Source organism: Notolepis coatsorum (assembly GCF_963971535.1).
Source record: "Notolepis coatsorum genome assembly, chromosome: 5".
NCBI lineage: Eukaryota > Metazoa > Chordata > Actinopteri > Aulopiformes > Paralepididae > Notolepis > Notolepis coatsorum.
Window position 1 is genome coordinate 27,128,573 of NC_140169.1, and position 23,299 is coordinate 27,151,871.

Genomic DNA, 23,299 nt, shown 5'->3' on the forward strand with positions numbered 1-23,299 from the left:
CACAATTGGAGGGGGGCTCCCCACCCTCCAGAACATTTACAACAAGCGTTGCAGGGGCAAGGCTAAGAGAATCATTAAAGACTCCAGTCACCCGAACAACTGCCTCTTTGAACTGCTGCGGTCAGGCAAGCGATACCGGAGTCTCAAGGCGAGCACAGAAAGACTCAGAAGAAGCTTCTATCCCCAGGCCATCAGGCTGCTAAACGAACAATGAACACTACACAACAACAACCATCAAACGCACATAGCACACACATCCACACGCACACACTCACTTTAAACAAACACACTGTAGCACCCACCCCACACACTTTATAGCACACACTCACTTTAAACAAACACACTGTAGCACCCACTCCCCACACTTTATATTTATTGATGAAGGATTGCACTACAACTCGTACACCTTACTGTAAATTGTACCTAAATTGTACCTCATCCCATTTCTGCTTTGCACTATATAGTACTGTACATTAGTACACTGCATAGTATTGTATATTATATGGTAACTCAGTTACGTCTATCCTGCATCGAACATTGTACATATGTCCATACTGAACACTGTGACCTCTTTTTCTACTTTTCTACTTCTAAATTACATGCTATACTATGTTATTTGATACTATCTTGTCTAGCACAGTCTCTGGAGCGTAACAGTAAGAAGCATTTTGTATGAAAGTATTCTGTACTTCTGTATGACAACTATTAAAGAAACTTGAAACTACCAGGACACCCAGGTTCACCAGATCTTGCACGTGTCTCTTTACTTCTTGGAACACGTGGGGCGGTATTCGGCGGTGCCGTTGCTTGACCGGGTGTGCGTCACCAGTGGGAACGTAGTGTGTGACCGTGGTTGTGTAACCATAGTCCCCGTCGTCAACGGAGAACACCGCCTTGTGTTTCTCCAACACTTGATTTAGCCGGCTCACTTGGGCCGGTGTGAGATCCTGCAGGTTCGCCTGCACGGCCACGGCGAGCCCGCGGGTCTTCCCGTCCGGCTCCGCCTCCGGCGGGCTGGCTCGAGTCTCAATCGCCGTCACTCGGACGCCTCCGTCTACTTCCTCTACGGTCACCCTCTCCTGGGGCCGTACCTGACGGGGGCAGTGAATCTCTGCCAGTCTGGACCGGGGTCGGAGCACCATCTCGATGTCGGTCGGGTTAACACCCGCACAGGCACTCTCCCCTGTCGGGCGTAGGTCACCACGTTCGCCACCAATAGTCCGGGAGGCAGGTTGGCACTCGCCGTATTCTCTAGCATCACGGGACGCCGCATCCCCGCTGTCGTCGCGCAACGGCCTGAGACGACCATTTCGCTGTGCGGGGGAATGACCACAGACTCTCTGCCGGCCACCTTGACGTACCCCATCTTTCCCGGGGCGGTACACTCCCGGCCTTCTTGGGCCAGGACGGCGACCACACGGCGGATGGCGATGCTTCTAGCTTCGACACGTCTTCGGTTCACCGGCCGCATCCCCTTGATCCCTGCGAACAGGCCGTCTACCCCGCCGAGCACGTTCATGCCCAGCAGTCCCTGGACGGCGTCTCCTAGGTCCCCTCAGCCTGGGTCGTCTTTTAGTATGAATATGCATTTCCCTGTGAATGTCATATCTAGGCACTTTACTTCGGCGTAGAGACACCCCACCACTGGGATCTCCAACCCGTTGGCGGCGATAAGAGTGATCCAGTTGGCGGGGGTCAACTTCGACTTCGGGAAGTGTCTTCGAAAGTGGCTCTCGTACATGGTGGTGACTTCGGCGCCGGTGTCGAAGAGGCAGCGGGTCTCGCCCCCGTCGATCTGGACGTCTAGTGTGAGGCATTCCCCTTGCGCGTCTTGCTTCTCGGTGCCCTCCGCGGCCGAGCCGGCGACTCCGGTTACGACGGCGTCGACTGTCCTTCGTGTTCCGGGTCGGTACCCTGACGAGCCCGGAGCTTCGGGGTTGGGAGTAGAGGCGGGGCGTGGCTCTCCGGCAGAGCGGGGGCAGTCTCTGCTGATGTGGCCCGGCTGATTGCAGGCATAGCAGATCAGCCGGCCGTCTTCGTCTCGGCGGGGTTCTCTCGTCGCATCGTCTCGGCGTCGCCGTCCGGTGGCACCTCTCCGGGGCGCGTCCCGCTCCCGTGAGAAGGTATGAGCCAGTTGTTCCTGGCGCGCGCCTAATTGCTCCATTCCCGCCTGGATCTGCCGAATAGTCTCCCGCAGTGCGTCAACGCTCGGCGGGGTCTCCCGTCCCTCTCCAGCCGCGGCGTGGACTAAACCCCCGGGGGGGACCCTTGTCGGCGGGGTGGACCAGCTCATCCTCCGTCCAATTGATCGCCTCCTGCAGTACCTGTGGAAATGGCCGCGTCCCGTCCTCCCTCATGTACTTCCGCATTTCTCTCCTCAGGGCATCGTCCCTGAGGCCCACCACAAACCGCTCCTGCAGCAGGGCGGTGGCGTCGGCGACCAGCGCGGGCACCCGACGTCGTAGGCGACGGATCCTCTCCTGCAGGTCGTAGGCGAACTGGCGTACGGTCTCTCCGGCGGCCTGTCTTCGGTCGAAGAACTCCCCCAGGCGGACGCTGACCAGGACCTTATCCCCATAGGTTTCTTCGAGTATCTTGAACAAGGCTTCCGTGTCAGGGGCGGTTCCCTCCGTCAGGAAGCGTACCGTCTGCTTCGCCTCGCCTTTGAGGTGGAGCTGTACGACCTCCGCTTGTTCCTCCGCGGGCACTCGATTGGCACGGAGATGGGCCCTCATTGCCTGGATCCAGTCCTCTACAGGCAGTTCCCCCCTCTCCTGTTCACCTCCAAATTCGCTGCACTTCCGTTCTCGTTGGAAGTACACCACCGGGAGGGGCGCTGGGGGAAGCTGTTGGATCATGGCCTGGGCCAAGGCAAGCAACTCTCGGTGCCTGGCCTGCTCCAGTTGTTCGTGTTGGTGGTCTAGGGCTTCCGCCTGGTCTTGGAGTTGACCCTTTATGAACTCCATTTCGGCGGTCAAGGTCCGCACCGTCTCGGCTTCCCTCCCTTCCTCTTTGAGCGGGGGCGGCGAGTCACCTCCTTGCTTCACCCGGGACGGCCCGGCTTTGGCCTCCGGCTTCGGGGTGTCGTCGTCCGACATCTCAGGTCTCTGGGTCGTCACTTACAAGGGAGTGGAGTAGGATGTTGATCCTGTTCGTGACGCCAAATGTAGCAGGGTGGGTGATCCCTGCTTCGTGGGAACTGTGGTGTGCGGTCAATAGGTAGCGAGACACAGTAGCACTCTGGCCAGCTGCACCTCCGTCTTTGGGGTCCGGAGCGTCAACTGGAGGCTGGCAGTGGGGATGTATGAGGCCCAGGGTTTACAAACCTGGTCCGGTACTCTGGTCTTCCTCCCTCTCTCTGGAGCAGTCAGCAGTACTCCCCAACACACCCTCACCCTCCACAGTTGCCCCTTTTGCCCTCCCACCCCTAATGACCGGATGGTAGAGAAATAACTTGGTTCCCCCCGCAAGCAGTACCCTCCCTTAGTGACACCAGAACCCTTACAATGGAAATGAAAAAAGGTAGAATAGGAAGGGGTTAAGGTTACATATATTACCCGTATCAAAGGGTTAGGGTTAGGGTTAGAAATAATGAAAGACACACACACAGTGCTCCCGTTCTGGATGACTGTATTGTAACTCAGCCTAGTTACAACAATGCTACGTCTGGTGATTACTGTACCATGGGTATCCATACAATAATTACTGGCATGAATCAATGGCATGAATCAATTATAATATTACACCCAGGCACCAAGTGCTCTCAGGTAACCAGACTAAACGCTGCCCACGTCTGGGCGGAACACAGTATTTACCTTCTCTAAGGAATTACACTCTTACTGTCCCCGGTTGAGAATATGGGGAAGGAAGGGGGGAGCATAGGGAAGAGAATAAAGGGATTCACAGAACGGGAATTATTTAGGAAATACACGCCTTATCACGCTCAAAGAAAAGGAATAAAATAAAAGAGTGAGCCCACAAAATACCTATAAGTCCTATCTTAATGCCGGCATATATTGTTCGGGGTACCCCTATTGAACTGTGGTTAGCAACGTTAACTTCGCCCGCGGGCTGCACCACACTGTGTACTGTATATGGAATCGGGAGCATCAATGCTCATTTGTACTCATCCGAAATGGCCGCCTCGCCACTCCACTGTTGTCCGGGAGGCAAGATGGCGTCGAACGCTCTCGCGAGGGTTTCAGCAGGCGGAGCTAGGCAGAGAGGCAGCGCCGGCTGAGAGCATGTACTGCGTGATGGCGACCCCTGTAGGATGGGCGGAACTCCCGTTGGCCGCAGGCAGCCTGGTGCAGATCTGTGTGCAGTCCTCCGGGGCAGGCTGAATGCAGGCAGCCGGTCGCAGGTCTGGTCGAAGTCAGCCGGCGCAGACTGGTTGTTGGCCCACGTTCGTCTTGGGGCGCACGCTCTATACCGCACACTGTAGCTACTATAACTCGGTACTTAAAGACTGGGATAATTGTTTAACCGCACGTTACCTATACCGCACACTGTAACTGCTATAACCCGATTACTAGTGCCTGGCTTATGCACTCATTGTTCATATAATACCGCTGGTACTGCTAGGATATCGTGTCCACTAGCCAGTACTTGTTATCACCCGTTATCCTGTCACGGGGCCCCCTGGCATAACGTCAACAACAGGGCTATCCGGAGCCCCGTTAGCTGCGACTACTCGTTGTCAAGTTCACTGCCGAAGAGAGCGACTTCCGCTGGTCCCTTCCATTTATCAACTCCCTCCGCCACTCTCTGCCTGCTACTGCCCCCTGCTGGTCCCGCCTGCCAGTCACACAAGGGGAGGATGGGGAATAGAGTAATGTCATTTATAAACCATCTTCCAGTGATAGAAGAAGGGGACGCTTGTATCATTGTTCGTGTGAATATCAATGAACCTAGTTAGAATGTCTTTGTGTATAAAAGGGATGTAAAACACAGTCAGCAGTTCTGAATAATATACCATATTTTCCAGACTGCTACACTTGCATCAACTTAACGTGTGTTCTGACCAAGCTAATAACAATGTGAAAATCACTCAAATTGGAGTTACAAGCGTTTTACGTGACAGCAGCGGTAATGGCTTCAGATGGTGACCATGATGTTCCTGTTTCATAGAGTAACTCCAGGAGCCTTGCAGCCTATTATCATCCCACTGGGGCCTTCCCCCAGGTTTACCCTCCCAGCTCACACACTTCCTCCTGGGGGACCAGTAGCTGTGCGAGTAAGTGAATACCTGTGTGTGTGTGTGTGTGTGTGTGTGTGTGTGTGTGTGTGTGTGTGTGTGTGTGTGTGTGTGTGTGTGTGTGTGTGTGTGTGTGTGTGCGTGCGTGCGTGCGTGCGTGCGTGCGTGCGTGCGTGCGTGCGTGCGTGCGTGCATGCGTGCGTGCGAGGGTGCGTGCGTGCGTGCGTGCGTGCGTGTGTGTGTACTGTATTAACAGATTGCAGAATGGGTACAATACAGTACAGCTCAATACTAACAACTGCTAAGAGGATGCAGACCAGAAAAATACTTTTGTAGGTGTGTGTGTTTCTGTTTGTGTGAGAGCACACCCTCAAGACCCCCTGCATCTTTTGGCCGCCTTAGATCCCCTCCTATCCAAGCCTTATGGCTCCTTATGATTAGCCACTCTGCTCCTCATGGTTAGGTACTCTAGCCCTCATGGTTAGCCCCTCTACCCCTCATGGTTAGCCACTCTACCCCTCATGGTTAGCCACTCTACCCCTCATGGTTAGCTACTCTACCCCTCATGGTTAGCCACTCTACCCCTCATGGTTAGCCACTCTACCCCTCATGGTTAGCCCCTGGTTAGGTACTCTGCTTCTCATGGTCAGGGCCGGATTAACGAGGGCCGTGGGCCTCTAGTGAAGAGGGGCATAAAGAAAATTAAAAAAAAAATTATAAATTTTTTACTTACATTTTTTATTTTTTTGAAGGCCCCTCGTCACTAGAGGCCCCAAATTAGTATTTTTATTTTTTTACTTTAATTTTACAAATTTTTGGAGGCCCCTCGTCACTCGAGGCCTTTTGGAGGCCCCTCGTCACTAGAGGGCTTTTGGAGGCCCCTCGTCACTAGAGGCCCCAAATTATTATTATTCTTTTTTGTACTTAAATTTTTTTCTGGATGCCCCTCGTCAATAGAGGCCCCAAATATTTGTTTATTTTTTTTTAACTTTTATTTTGAATTTTTTTGGGGGCCCCTCGTTTTTTTTCTTCTTTTTTCTTATTTTGGAGATCGATGTCATACTGTGACACTGAAATGAAAACATATTTCATCAACTAAAATATTTAGTCAACAAAAATATTTCATCAACTAAAATATACAGTACGTCACACCTGCAAGTGGCTAATCTTGAGTATTTTTTCTCCTCTTCATAAGAGTTTGAGGTTTTCCGTTTGAGGTAAAAACAGCAATAAAAAGTCAAAACTTGCATCTCCACATCCCAGCCCGACGCCTGAATACTTTTACCAACGGATTTCCAGTTCCACGTTCGCGTTCTGCGCTCTGATTGGCCACTGACGTTTCTGGTAGCGCCAATCGTGTGACGCCTCTTTCTTTCACCGGTTAAGCTTAGGCACTCTTTCGAAGTTGGTTAAGGTTAGAGTTTGTCTTAGAGCACGGCGATAGAACACCACCCCTGATTCCATACTCTAACCTTAACCAACTTCGAAAGAGTCGCCTAAGAAACGTCAGTCAATATTTCTATTGTATTTTTTTTCTTTTATACATACATATATACATACATACATACATACATACATACATACATACATACATACATACATACATACATACATACATACATACATACATACATACATACATACATACATACATACATACATACATACATACATACATACATACATACATACATACATATATATATATATATATATATACATACATGCATACATACATACATACATACATACATACATACATACATACATACATACATACATACATACATACATACATACATACATACATACATACATACATACATACATACATATGTAGCGTGATCGAATCTGCGTTGTGTCTGGTGTGAGGTGGACGTAGACACGGACAACGGTACTCAGTTGATGGTGTTTTATTTCCTGTTAACGAACCACAAACAGCATATACACATGGCGTGAATTACCATCCTCGCCGTGGTTTAGTCCACCTGTGCTCTCGTGCTCGGCAATCTCAAAGAGAGCCCGCGCTCGCACATTCAAAACAGCGCGCCGTCTACATTTACAGCCATTGTTAGCTACTCTTAAATACATGTAGCTCAGTACAAGTCGACTTCAGTAAAAACATATGAAACAATATGAAATGAAAGGCAGTGTGTAAGCATTAATTAAACCGAAATACAAAAACAACGGTTCATACCTGTTAACGAACCACAAACAGCATATACACATGGCGTGAATTACCATCCTCGCCGTGGTTTAGTCCACCTATCATTGTTAACAGAATATGAGTTAGTACACGAACGTACTGTGGCTGTTTTACACAGGGCGAATTAATGTCATTACACAACAGGGTATTTCAGTACCAAAACCAAAACATAAATCAATTTTACAAGTTATACATAGCAATTAAATCCAATGTTAGGTAACTGAAAGCATGTACCTGTGCTCTCGTGCTTGGCAAAACTCAAAGAGAGCGAGCACTTCCGCCGGCGTGTCTCTCGTCGACAAACCGGCTAAACCATTGTGTACATTAGTTGAACGTCTTTACAATACAACAAATATTCAATGGAAAGATATCCTATCTTCTCTAAACCCATTATAAAAGACCCAAAAAGGAATTTCGTTTGGAGAATCAATAACTCAATGTGAGGAAATTAATATAAGCTAGTAACCAAGGCACCCCTCCACAACACTAGAGTGAGCTCGGTCCACTTTGTTCCTTCAAAATAAGAGTGTTTCCGTCTTGGCCTACTTATTTAAGATAAGAGATAACAGTTTCTGTCCATGATTCTAGCATAACAACTTCACTCTGCTACACATACATACATACATACATACATACATACATACATACATACATACATACATACATACATACATACATACATACATACATACATACATACAGCCCCACCCCCACCTAATAGACAGTCCCCTCCCCACCGTATGTAATGTATATATTCTCTCCCCACCGTATGTATATTTCTCTCCCACCCACCCACCCCCTCCTAATGTACAGTCCCCTCCCCATCATATGTATATACTCTCTGTCAGGATCTATGGGTAACAGTACTGTATATTTGCATATCATATATGTCACAAATGTAACAGTACTATATACCTGTATGTCATGTATGTCCCTATGCCATAAATGTCATGATGTCATATATGTTGTGCATGTCATACAGGATTCTTAATAGGACTAGTTGTTAAAGATCCCTAAATATTCAGCACAACAATTGAATGAGGTTGGAGTGGGGTGGAATTTGGCAATGATCACGTGGTGCCACCAGTATGACACATCTTCAGTTGTGTTCCCCGACCTCATTGGGTGTTTCGGCCATTTATCACAATACACCCTCTGCTGAGGTTGGCCCACCACAGGCTGATCAGGCCTGGGTGTGTGTCGCACGGTGGCACCACGTGTTCATTTAGCAGCCCATGATGCGTCTCTACGTTTCAGCCACAACCAGTTCTCCGTTCTGCTGCAGTGGCAAGTTCTTTGATTGTCTTCCGTTGGGCCTGTCCTCTGATCCCTACTTCCTTCAGGAGCTTCCTTACATGTCACTATGAATTGAAAATGGGGGACCCTGATGTAAACAAGACAAACGTCTTTCTCTGGTCTGCATCCCCTTAACAATTGTGTGTATTGAGCCATACTGTATTATTTGTACCCATTCTGCAATCTGTTAAATACAATTATCATTAATTCATTCATTCACAGACAGTAACACAGGACAAAAACACATTTCAACCCCCTCCCTTCCCTAATTATAATTTAAATTGACATTCACGTAAAAGTAAGCTTACTATTCTAATATTATATTCGTGTGCATGTTTTTTTTCTTCCTGAGGATGGCGCCATCCCCCCATCTAAACATGATGTGTTTCTTTTCTCTTCTTGATTGATTGATTGAAAACTTTATTAACAGATTGTAGAATTGGTACAGTACAGTACAATAATTGTTAAGGGGATGCAGACCAGAGAAAGACTTTCGTCTTGTTTACATCAGGGTCCCCCATTTTCAATTCATCATAACATATATGACATACATGACATACAGATAGACAGTAGTGCTACATCTATACATTTATGACATACCAGATTTGCAAATACAGTACTGTTTGTGATACGAAAAGAGTCCAGAAAAGAGAGTATATACATTTGACGTAGAAACTGTACATTGGAGGAGGTTGGGTAGGTGGGGTGGGGTTGGGGGGGTGGGGGGGACTGTACATTGGAGGTGGTTAGGTGGGTGGGAGGGGTGGGTGGGTGGGGGACACTGTACAACTGTACAAGCAAAACTGTACATTGGAATATTGACAAAACCATACTTGGTAATTTACTGTACATTGGAGGGGGTTGTGTTAGGACATTTACAGGGGCCAGTTTCGATTTGCAGTCTCCCGTAGGTGTTCTTTGAGAGTGTTTTTGAAGGTGGGTAGTGATTCACATTTCTTTACAGCTTTGGGTAGGGCGTTCCACATTGATGTGGCATAATTACGAAACGTGTTTAGTCCCTTGTTTGAGCCGAATCTGGGTTTAACATGATTTGTGGAGTTCCCTCTGGTGTTGTGATCGTGGTATTCACTGACCTTTGGGAAGTATTTTGACATGTACATGGGTACCTTGGTCGTGTAGTGTATCTTGTAGACCAGGCCCATTGCAAGTTGCTGTACTCTGTCGTCTACTCTAAGCCATCCTAGGTTGTCAAAGTGGGCAGGGGTGATAAAAGTCCTTATAGCTTGGCACTCAGAGCCCACCACTTCTAAATATTCTATATATTTTTTAAAGTGACATATAAAAACGCCACTGTGCGTGCGTGCACGTGTATGTGTGTGTGGGGGGGCCTCCACAAGAATCTGGCCCAGGGGCCTCTGAAGTCTTAATCTGGCCTTGCTCATGGTTAGCCCCTCTACCCCTCATGGTTAGCCACTCTGCTTCTCATGGTTAGGTACTCTACCCCTGATGGTTAGCCACTCTACCCCTCATTGTTAGCCACTCTGCTTCTCATGGTTAGGTACTCTGCTCCTCATGGTTAGCCACTTCCCTCACAGTCATTGCACTTTGTGTAATCAGCTTCGCATCTATAACTATTGTTACCGTTCTGCTCACAGATGTTAAGTTTTAATAGGAGCCCATATTCCTGGAGTGATAGAGGGAACATCAGTGGCCTAACAGGCGGCCTCTCCCTCACCAGAGACGATGGATCAAACATCCCGGTGGAGAACTTGGCGGAGGACATCGAGGTCAGCGCCTGAAGATGGGTTTCATTTGAAAATACATTTGAAAATACATTTGAAAATACACTTGACTACTATTCTGAACAAAATAATGTGCTCTCTGTTTGTAGAAAACAACAAGCCAATAATTTACCAATGTCTTCAAATTTGAAAGAAAAACAATTATATTTATGAGTAATTCAAAGACATGGATTGTTAAAGTTAGAGGTTATGTATGATTGCAAGTAACTGAGTAACTGTCTAACTGTGTATAACTGTTTCCACAAGAGGGCGCTATAGGCGGAGCTGTTAATGCTGCCGCCAGGTATAGAGGTATAAAAGGTGATGTCGACTCCCCCTCTGTCTCTTCCACCTTCACTCTCATAAGAGAAGGATGTCTCATGTACTGCTGTGTACCAATGTGAAATAAACCACGCCGTTGAATGGCTAAAGATAGAAACGATGCCTCATGAACATATTATTGTCGCCCCATAGCTGACTCTGTCACAGGTTATGGGCCCAGATCACGCAGGGGCGAAATAATAAAGGGTAGCAAGTTTAGCTGAAGTATAGGCTAGGTTAGCACCAGGAGCACCGCGTGGCTAGATGCTAGGCCAATAAGAGCTAAAGCTACGCCTACCATCAACAAGAGGATGGCGACAAAAGGAAAGAGCAAATGGCCCTCGTTCAACGGAAGAGCCGAGGACTATGAGCTCTGGGAAGAGCGCATGTTATGCTGCATGCACGGTGTGGGACTGAAGACGACGATCTTGACGGCCCCCACGGGACAACTAGCGGCGGAAGCGCAAGCCCAGGACAACAAGCGCAATGAAGATGCATACTGTGAGTTAGCACCACTGCTAGACGACACAAGCTTGGGGCTGATATTCCGCGACACTAAGGACAAAGGCAGAGAAAGCCTGAAAGTGTTAAGAGAACACTACACCCGCAGGGGCACACACCCAGGAGGCGGGAGAGAGGGTGCTGAAGGCCGGGGCGAGAGAACACTACACCCGCAGGGGCACACACCCAGTCTCCGAGGAGGCGGGAGAGAGGGTGCTGAAGGCCTGAGCAACGCCGAGAGAAGACCAAGCCCACGACAGAGCTGGCGTGTTGGCGATGCAGAGAAAAAGGCCATCGGAAAGATAACTGCACAAAGACTGTTTGGTGTAGCTTCTGCAGATCCACGGGGCACACAGACAAAGTGTGCAGGAAGAAACGCGACCAGAGCGTGCGGTACGCGCATGGACAAGAAAGCGGCAGTGGACAAGATGGCGGCGACGGTGGACGTGAGACGAATCGAGACGACGCCCGGAGAGTAGCGGGACAAGAGGACGTCATCTTCGGGGCGCAGACAGCGTACGTCACCCGGCCAACGCAGCTGCAGCAGGCCCAAAGGAAGGGACTGATCGTGGACACAGGTGCGTCGTCCCACGTCATCAACGACAGGAGTCGATTCAAGAACTTTGACAACACCTTCGACCCGGAGAGACACAGCATGGAGCTGGCAGACGGGCAGCGCACCTATGGGTTGACGCAAGAGAGAGGAGATGCATGGGTATGCCTCATAGACAGTGAGGGGCGCCGGTGTACAGTGACGTTAAAGAACGCTCTCTACGTACCCTCGTTCCCACAAGAACTATTCTCTGTAATATCTGCTACTGCGAACGGTGCCAAAGTGTTCTTCAATGAAGGTAAAACATTTCTTGTAGAGCCTGACGGTATGCGATTTAACATAAAGGTGTACAAGAGAATGTATTATCTACAAACAGAGTGTAATGACAACGACAAGTGTAATAATAATGATATGTGTAATGTGACTGTCAGTCACGATATTCAGACATGGCATGAGATTATGGGTCATTGTAATTACGAGGATTTACTGAAACTGCAAGCAGTGACAGAAGGCATGCACATTGAAGGTGAAAAGCGTAGACCTGACAAAGAATGTGTAGTGTGCATAAAGGGGAAGTTACATAAGATGCTTGAGGTCCGACAACGGAACCGAGTTCACAAATAGAGAGTTCCAATCACTGTTGAGAAGGAACAAGATAAGACACGAGACGTCATGTCCATACTCCCCACACCAGAACGGAGTGGCAGAGAGGGAAGGACGTACTCTTTTCGAAATGGCTAGGTGTAAGCTTATAGCTGGTAACCTACCTAAGAGCCTATGGCATTATGCGGTGCAAGAAGCCGCTTACACCAAAAACAGGTACTTTAATAAACACACGGGCACCACCCCATATACTATACAGCGCTGACAGGAAAGAAGTGTAATCTAGCTAGAATGCACCAATTTGGATCGGTGTGTTATGCTTACCAGCAGGACAGAGGAAAGCTCGAGTCCAGATGTGAAAAAGGACTCTTTGCACAGTCGTGCAGACAGACAGTCAGCAACCCCCAGAGGACGATGACGAGGAGCACCCGAGGGTGACGTCACGTGCCCCAAGCAGTGGGAGGTATCCCTCACGGGAACACAAACCCCCAAAGTATCTGACAGACTATGCCCGGAGAGAAAGTGACGAGGATGACAGTACACTTACCAGCTTTGATTACTGCTAGTAGTAGTAGTAAGTGGAGTAAGTGGAGTACCTCAGACCTTTAAAGAGGCCCTGAATCAAGTAAATGGGAGAGAGCAATGGATGAGGAGATGAGGTCCCTAGAGGACAACCACACCTTTACTCTAACCAAGTTACCAGAGGGCAGACAGACAGTGGGAGGAAAATGGGTGTACTCAATCAAGGAGGGTATTGAAGGCCACGACAAGTACAAAGCCAGGTTCGTAGCTAAAGGTTACAGTCAGAGGGAGGGGATAGACTACGGTGAGACCTTCTCCCCCACAGCCAATCTGACCAGTGTAAGGGTAGTGATGCAGAAAGCGGCTGAGGACAGTTTGATTTTGCACCAGATGGATGTGAAGACAGCCTACCTGCACGCACCCATAGATAGGGAGATATACATGGAACAACCTGAAGGTTACGAGAAGAAAGGAGAGAAGCTAGTGTGTAAGCTAGAAAAATCCATTTACGGCCTGAAACAGTCTGGGCGAAATTGGAACGAGATGCTTCATACATGTCTCATTGAAGATCAGTTCCTACAGAACCCAGTAGACCCCTGTGTTTACTCAAGGGAGTCAAAAGAGTCAGGAAAAGTGATAATTGTCATTTGGGTGGATGATTTGATCATCGCAGCAGACAACACTAGAAACCTAGAAGAGGTGAAAGGTATGCTCTCCACCAGATTCAAAATGAAAGACCTTCGAAAGTTAAAGCATTTTCTAGGGATGGACTTTGAACAGTCTGCCAATTGTGTAAACATATCCCAGAAGAGATATGTGGAAAATATCCTGAAACGTTTTGACATGCAAGAATGTAGAACAAGGGAAACACCATGTGATCAAAAGCTAGACTACCAAGAGGATGTTCAGAGATTGACAGATGTAAAAATGTACAGAGAAGCTGTAGGTAGCCTCATTTATTTGACAACATGTACTCGCCCTGACCTATGTTTTGTAGTGAGTAAATTGTCACAGCATTTTGCTGACCCCACAGAGGAGCACTGGATTACAGCAAAACATGTTTTTCGTTATCTCAAAGGTACAGCAGATAAACAGCTTTGTTTCAGAAAGAGCAGCGAAGGCTTAGGGCTTAAAGCCTACAGTGATGCAGACTGGGCAGCAGACACCACAGACAGAAGAAGTACCACAGGGTATTGTGTGAGTTTGAACACAAACAGCTCACTGGTTTCATGGAAAACAAAGAAGCAGCCCACTGTGGCACTATCAACTTGTGAAGCCGAATACATGGCTCTAGCTATGACAATACAGGAATGTATTTATCTAGAACAACTGCTAGAAGGAATGGATACCTATGTAAATAGGAAAACTGTTGTTTATGAAGACAACCAGGGAACCATTGCGATTGCTAGAAACCCTGTGTGCCGACAGAGGTGTAAACATGTCGATATAAAATATCATTTCATCAGATCTGTCATCAGAGAAGAAAGAATGACACTGATTTATTGTCCAACAGACGACATGGTAGCAGACGCTATGACAAAGCCTGTTTCCAAACTGAAATTGAGAAGATTTACAGAGGTCATGTTTGGTGTGTTGACTGTTATTTAGTATTGACTGCCTTATTCTTTTTGATGCTCTGAACTGTATTATTTTCTTTGTAAACTGTTTTTGAAGAAGTTGTACAGTGTACTAGACAACCATAAGTCGGAGTGTTAAAGTTAGAGGTTATGTATGATTGCAAGTAACTGAGTAACTGTCTAACTGTGTATAACTGTTTCCACAAGAGGGCGCTATAGGCGGAGCTGTTAATGCTGCCGCCAGGTATAGAGGTATAAAAGGAGATGTCGACTCCCCCTCATAAGAGAAGTATGTCTCATGTACTGCTGTGTACCAATGTGAAATAAACCACGCCGTTTAATGGCTAAAGATAGAAACCATGCCTCATGAACATATTATTGTCGCCCCATAGCTGACTCTGTCAACATGTATGACTCCCCATTCAAACAGGTTTTGTTAGTCTTGTTAGTCCTCATTATCAAGATGGCTGCAGAGTGGACCGACTTCTATTTAGGCAGACTTTGGTTATGGAATTCACTGAATTCCAACATAGAATTCCGAGCAAACCTTCCAAAAAACATACACATGAAAGGGTTAATACAGGGTCAAATGTACCAGTGTTTAATCATTTACATCTTTGGAATACATTTACACCTCACCTGTCACATGTTCTCAGTTATTGTGCCATGAGCTTAGTAAAGCTGGGGCAACAGTGGCTCAGGAGGTAGAGCAGTCATCTGGTAATCGGAAGGTTCCCGGCTCGAGTCCCGCTCCTCCTGGCAGCATGTCAAAGTGTCTTTGAGCAAAACACCTAACCCCTAACTGCTCCTGATGAGCAGGTTGGCACCTTGCATGGTTACCTCTGCTGTCGGTGAATGGGTGAATGTAAAATCAAAACATTTAAAAATATATTAAAACACTTTGGATAAAAGCGCTATATAAATGCAGTCCATTAAAGTGGTTTTAAGAGTCGAAATAGTGATTCAAATACAATACAGTACAATATATTATATCAGGTTAGTTCAGGCTTGATTTGGTTGTACAATGTGTTTCCTGGTCCACAGATACTGTTGCCAAGGCCTGTTAGAGAGCAGGTGAACAGCTCCTTACTGGACCTGAGGAGCTACAGCACGATCGCTCTCAGTGTCCCTTCGTCTGACGCTACCTTGGTGATAAAGGTCTCTATTCAGCTGCTTTCAGTAGAACATGTGCTGTTTTCAACTAATTTAACATTACAGTTGATTTAGTGGTTGGTTGATGTTTGTCACTGTGTACCTGTTAAAGATACAGCCCTCACAGGACCCTCTGCCTCTGTACCTGCTCCTGGGTCATCAGGACTATCCCACTGATGCAAACCATGTAGCCACAGTGCGCATGCCTCTCAACGGAGCTACACCAGGTACTGATTCAGATTCAGATTATTTTATTGTCACAGCTTTTTTAAATGTACATACATTCAGAAAAACGTGAGATGCTTGTTTTTCCCGGCTCCTCGACCGTAGTAGATTTGTAGTCAACAATACACAACGATCTATACAAAGTTACAAACTATATGTAGCAGGGTGGATTATCCCTGCTTAGTGGGAACGGGTGGGCACAATCACTGGGTAGCGAGACACAGTAGAGCTCTGTCTGACTGCACCTCCGTCTTTGAGTCTGGAGCTTCAACTGGAGGCTGGCAGTTGGAGTGGATGGGGCCCGGGATTTACCAACCTGGTCTGGTACTCTGGTCTTCCTCCCCTGCAGCAGGGCGGTCAACAGTACTCCCCAACACGCTCCCACGTTCCCCAATTGCTCCTTTAACCCTCCCACACCTAGTGACTGAATTGTAAATAAATACCCTGGGTTCCCCCCGCAAGCAGTACCCTCCCTCAGTGACACTAGAGACCTTACAATAGAAAGGGAAAGGTGGAATAGGAAGGGGTTGATCATATATACATTACCCACACCAAAAGAGTTAATGCTGGGCACAGGAATGGACACACACACAGAACCCCAATTAAGTCTTTACTGTTAGTTGGTACTGTTCAGTTACAAGGATGAATAGGGGTGCTCTAATGCAGTGATTCCCAACCTGGGGTCCGCCAGGGGGCGCAGGGGGTCCGCCAGACCACAGATGATTTGAGGTCTTTTTTTTTTTTTTTTTTTTTTTTTTTATCATCAGAAGCATGAATAGTCTCTCCACTACAATAAAAAAATAAAGATAAATAAATAAACATCTAGACATGATTTTTGAATGTTAACAGTAGGCTACCGGGTAGCCGCTAAAACGCGAATCAGTTGACTGTATCACTTTCTGTAGCTAGCCTAGCACGCTAGTTAACTTTCTCGGCTCGTCTGCAGTCAGCCGCCAGAGGCGAAAATGTGTGACAAACGAAAAGGAGATGATGGCAGCTCATCTGCAAAAAAAGTTAGGACCTACAGCAATCGCGAAAATTACATCACCATGGGCTTCACTGAGGGACCAGACAAACGACCTGAGTGTGTGATTTGTGGAGAAAAGTTGGCAAACTCGAGCCTGAAGCCCAGCAAGCTGAAGAGACATCAGGCGTCTAAGCACCCAGAAACCGTTGGGAAGGATCCAGACTTTTTTCGGAGGAAAGAACAGTCTCTCAAGGCGAACAAGCCTGTTGATGTTAGAGTAGCGTGGAGCAGGGGTGGCAGTGATTTACAGAAGGCTACCGAAGCCTCCTTTGAGTGTTCGCTTTTAATTGCAAAAGCAAAGAAACCGCACAATATTGGCGAGCAGCTCATCAAACCAGCCTGCATCAAAATGGTTTAGAAACTGTGCGGCCCACAGGTGGCGGATAAACTAAAATCAGTACCACTCTCGAACAATGTAGTGAAATACCGAATTGATAAGATGTCAAGTGATTGCGAGCAGCAGCTGTCAGAAAAGCTTAGAAAGGGTCCATTTGCCATACAACTTGATGAAACTACAACTGTCGCAGACGAGGCTGTGCTCATCGTTTATGTGCAATATATTGAAAATGAGGATCTGAAGCAGGACATTCTCATGTCAGTCAACCTTACTACCACCACTCGAGGTGAGGATATTTTTACTGCAGTGGATTCTTACTTCATTCAACATAAATGCAAACCGTTCACCATTCGGGCCTGATTTGAGAGGATGAATACTGGATTTGAATATTGGCCAAAATTTTGAAATACATAAGGTGCAAGATTAGATTTGTTGATTGAAGGCACAAGTCAAAGAAGCATAGTGGGTCTAATTATGATGCATATGCCTGTGTATAAGCAGTTTGTTATTAAAATGACAAAAAAAAGGTATTAAACCCAGCTAGGACAGATTCTCTCTGCTACTGATTGGAATTTCCTGTCTCATATTTAGTTTAATTTGTTGCATTGATTTGTTCCATAAATGCAAACCGTTCATCATTAGGGACTGATTTGAGAGGATGAATACAGGATTTGAATATTGGCCAAACATTTTGAAATGCATATGGTGCAAGATGAGATTTGTTGATTGAAGGCACAAGTTAAAGAAGCATAGTGGGTCTAATTGTGATGCATATGCCTGTGTATAAGCAGTTTGTTATTAAAATGACAAAAAAAAGGTATTAAACCCAGCTAGGACAGATTCTCTCTGCTACTGATTGGAATTTCCTGTCTCATATTTAGTTTAATTTGTTGCATTGATTTGTTCCATAAATGCAAACCGTTCACCATTAGGGCCTGATTTGAGAGGATGAATACAGCATTTGAATATTGGCCAAACATTTTGAAATGCATATGGTGCAAGATGAGATTTGTTGATTGAAGGCACAAGTCAAAGAAGCATAGTGGGTCTAATTGTGATGCATATGCCTGTGTATAAGCAGTTTGTTATTAAAATGAAAAAAAAAAAGTATTTTATGGTATCTTATTAGGAGGGGGTCCGCGAATTTCATCAGAGATGTTTGGGGGTCCCTGGGGGGAAAAAGGTTGGGAACCACTGCTCTAATGGACTGTAGTCCTACTATAGCTCCATGTGTACTCAATACCTTATAGACATGTATATTATGCACCCACCTCTGGGTTAGCATCAGGAATACAATACTTCAATGTGTTTGTCTCATCACCCACGTCTGGGTCAGTACCATGTCTAATACCTCTAGCAGGCTTTAATTATATGGTGAGAATAATACCTCTCAGGGCTTTACTTATGATGCACCAGGTCTGTAACCTCCCCACAGGTAAAGGGTTAATTAAATGGGAATTTATTATTAAAGAACCACACGTTATCACACTTAAAGGAAAATGCCGGCCGCGCCGCACCACCACCGTCCGGGTGGCAAGATGGCGTTGAACGCTCTCGTCGCGGGTCCTAGCAAGCGGGGCTGGAGCAGGGGCAGTAGCGAGCTGAGAGCGTGTGCTGGGTGTTGGCGACCTCTGCCGGTCGGGACGACCTCCCGTGTTGGCCTGAAGACAGCCGGTGCAGAACGGTTGTAGACAGCCGGTGCAGAGTCGACGGCGCGCATCCATAAACTCGCCCTCACTCACCCTGAAGCTACACTCTGGGTCCCAAACAGCCCACCTGCTACACGGTTACTGTGGCGCAACGTGGTTGACTATACCACCGGTCTTCTGTAGCACCTCGCGCTCTGGGTGCACTGGAGTCGATATAGCCGTTAGCAGCATGCTAATTATACCGTCACGCTGCTACTATAACCCGATATCTATGGACGTCAGTCCTGGGGCTCAGTGTCTCTTACTCAAGCACTATCACGGATACTCCTATGATAACCCGTCGCTCGCTCCGGCGGGGCTCTCTGGTGGTTCTTTAACGGGGCTATTCCAAAGCACCTCCCGTTGTAGCTGCGACCGTTCACGGCTACATCCCAAGCTGAAGAGATCTTCCGGTTCTTCCTTCCTCCAGGTGACTCTTCCTTCCTTCCTCCTTGCCTGCCTCTCTCCCGTACACTCTCTGCCTGCCACCGCCCCCTGCTGGTACCGCCTACTAGTCACACAGGGAAAAGGATAGTAGAATAGGATCCAATAATGCCGTTTATAATCCATATTTCAGCCAGTTGAAGAAGGAGACACCCGTGTCATTGTTCGTGAGAATATCAATGGAAACTAGTCAACATGTCTTTGTGCACAAAGGGGAGATAAAAGGCAAGTCAGCACATCTGAATAATAGCCATATTTTCAGGTTGCTACATTTCCCCCCACTTTGAACTTGCTAAGTCCTCTGCAAGTTAACTCAATGAAACACCAACAAACGCATGCATGAAAACGGTCCTGAGACCAACAGTTCCACACATAGATCGACAATCACACATTATGCTAACAGTTTCACACACTCTTTCATGTGTGTGAAAAAGACAGTTCCACACACACTGTTCAACAAACACACTCTTGAGCACGTAGTCCTGGCGATACCGAGCGGGTAGCCGACCTCTGGTGCTCCTCTGGGGCCGAGCGGGTTCCCCTCGGGGGGGTTCCACTTCCCCCACCTCCGACTCCGTGTCGGATTCTTCCGTGCCCGTTGGCGGGTCATGGACCACCGCCTCGCCCTCCGGGGCCATCGGTGGACCGCCAGCGGCCTCCTCTTCGACTCCATCTCCGCCGTCTTCCCCATCCTCTCCTGAGGAGGTCGACTCCACCTCTGACTCAGCGCTCTTGGCCTCTTCAGGGGCGTCCCGCAGGGGCCCGGGATGGTTACACGCCCTAGGATGCGTTTCCCGCCGGGGCCAGAAAGCACCTCCGATGTCTGATTCGGACGAGCTCCGCGGTGCCACCGGGATCTGTCGAGGGGCTCTCGCCCGCACTTCCGGGTCAGAAGCCGGGAAGGGACAGGTCTTGAGCTGGTCTCGATGCACGGTCCTTTCTGGACCCCCTGCTTCGGGCCTGACCGTGAACACGGGCGTCCCTTCGTGGCTCTGCTTAACCACCACATACGACGTAGGCTCCCACTTGTCCTGTATCTTATTACGGCCCCGTATTCGGTGGTCGCGTATCAGGACCCGGTCTCCGGCCCGCAGGAGTGCACCTCTGCTCTTCCTGTCATCGATTCTCTTGCGTCGATGAGACGCCTGCTTCGCCGTGGCCTCGGCGGCCTCGGCGGCGGCCTTCAGTCGCTCGTGGTGACTCTGTACCCACTCGTCCAGGTCCGCCGCCCCCTCCTCAATGACGTCTCTGCCCCCCAGGACGTCCCGGGGCATCCTAGCGTCCCTCCCGAAGAGCAGGTAGAAGGGAGAGTATCCCGTGGAGGAGGGCAGTTGTACGTAAGTACCAACTCGGGTAGGTGCTCCTTCCAGTCCTGCTTCTTCTCTGCGGGCAGACTACGCAGCATGTCGTGCATCGTCCGATTGAACCTCTCGCATTGCCCATTCCCCTGGGGATGGTAAGGCGTGGTGCGGCTCTTTGAAATTCCGTACAGTCGGCAGAGCTCCTTGATGACGCTCAACTCGAAATTTCGCCCTTGATCGGCATGGAGTCGGGCAGGGCAACCGTAGTACACAAACCAGTACTTGATGATGGCAGCGGTGGTGGTCTTCGCAGTCTGGTCTTTGGTCGGTACGGCAATAGTGAACCTGGTGAACATATCGGTGAGCACTAGTACGTTCTCGTAGCCACCCACTGACCTCTCCAATACGGTGAAGTCCATGGCCAGGACCTCCATGGGTGCCGTCACGTTAGTGCAGGTCATCTGGGCCTGGACTTTAGCGAACACATCGTGAGCTAATGCACATCGCCTGCATTGCTGCACCCATTTCTTCACCTCTTCGGCCATTCCGATCCAGTAATAACCTCGCCTCATCAGGACCACCGTCCCTTGTCCCCCTTAGTGTCCCGCATCTTCGTGCTGGGTCTCGTAGATCCTCCGTCGCAGGGCTGTGGGCACCACCAGCTGGAGAACCTCCTCCCCGTCGCGGGGATCGCTGATGCGCCGAAACAGTACTTGTTGGTGCAGACGGAATCGCTCCCACTGCCCGTATAACTTGCAGAGTTTCGGGTCTCCTTCTTTCAGCTGTACTTTAGTGGGAGGGACCCCCTGCGTCACCGCCCGCCACACCGGGCCCAACTCGGGGTCGTCTGCCTGAAGTTGCCGCATTTCCGCCCAGTCGTATCCGCTGTTCCCCTTCTGTGCCGCTATCTGTCGTGCGCTGACACTCGGGACCTCCCGCGTCTCTGTCGGTCTCCCGGGGCACAGCAGGGCCCATACTTCCTCCGCTGGGACCACAACGTAGCCATCGCGGGCGACTGGGGCGGGGACGGACAATGGAGCGGTCCGTTCCTGGAGACCCCGACGGGTGTGGGTGCCGGTCGCGGGTATCGTTAGGAAGTCTTTCTCAGTGTCCTCCACTTCAGGTTCTGATTGCATCGGCATGCGAGACAGGGCGTCGGCGTTCTGGTTGAGTCGACCAGGTTTGTAGTGCACCACGAAGTCGTACTCCGCAAGCTGAGGGTTCCAGCGCTGCTCCACTGCTCCCAGGTTGGCCGTGCCGAGGTGCCTCAGCGGGTTGTGGTCGGTGATCACGGTGAACTGGGCGTACATCAAGAGGTCTCTGAACTTCTCAGTGACCGCCCACTTCAGGGCGAGGAGTTCCAGCTTGAACGCACTCTAATTTTGGTCATTCCTTTCGGACCCACGCAGGCCTCGGCTCGCAAAGGCGATGACTCGCTCCATGCCCTCTTGTTTCTGACTTAGTACCGCTCCCAGTCCCAAGTAACTCCCGTCTGTGGTCACTATGAAGGGGAGCTGGAGGTCGGGGTAGGCCAGCACCGGGGGTGTCAAGAGGCACTTCCGCAGATGGTCGAAGGCCGCCTGACACTGCGGAGTCCACTTGAAGGCCTCGGGCCGGCCTTTGGCGAACCCCTTCTTTTCTTTCCCCATCAGGGCGTGCAGTGGCTGGGCCACCTGGGCAAAGCGGGGCACGAACCGCCGATAATAGGATAGGAACCCGATCACCTGCCTCACTTCCTTCGCTGAGCGTGGCGCCGGCCAGTCCTCCAACCCCTCCACGTTGTCGGTGTCGACCTGTATGCCGGCTGCGGAGACGATGTGTCCCAGAAATTTGATTTCAGTCTTTAAGAGGAAGCACTTCCGGGGCTTGAGTTTGAGCCCATGCTCCCGAAGCCGTCAAAAACACCAGGTCCAACTTCTGGCTCTCGAAGTCGCTGGCGAACATCAAGACGTCGTCTAGGTAGACGAGTAGGACGTCGAAGGCCAGGTCCCCCAGCACGGCGGTCATCAACCGCTGGAACGTCGCTGGTGCGTTACACAGCCCAAAGGGCATACGGGTCCACTGGTAGAGGCCGAAGGGCGTCGTGACGGCCGTCTTCTCTTGGTCTTCTTCTTTCACCGCCACCTGGAAGTAGCCGGCGGTGAGATCGAGCGAGGAGAATATCTTGGCCTGCCCCAAGGCGTCTAGGGACTCCTCGATGTGAGGTAGGGGGTACGCATCCCGGTGCGTCACGTTATTTAGGCGGCGGTAATCGCAGCAGAACCGCACGGAGCCGTCCTTCTTTATGACGATCACGGCTGGTGACGCCCACGGACTGCAGCTCTCTACCAGGACACCCTGGTTCACCAGGTCTTGTACGTGTCGCTTTACTTCTTGGAACACGTGGGGCGGTATTCGGCGGTGTCGTTGCTTGACCGGGTGTGCGTCACCGGTGGGAACGTAGTGAGTGACCGTGGTTGTGTAACCATAGTCCCCGTTGTCAGCGGAGAACACCGCCTTGTGTTTCTCCAACACTTGATTTAGCCGGCGCACTTGGGCGGGTGTGAGATCCTGCAGGTTCGCCTGTACGGCCACGGCGAGCCCTCTGGTCTTCCCGTGCGGCTCCAC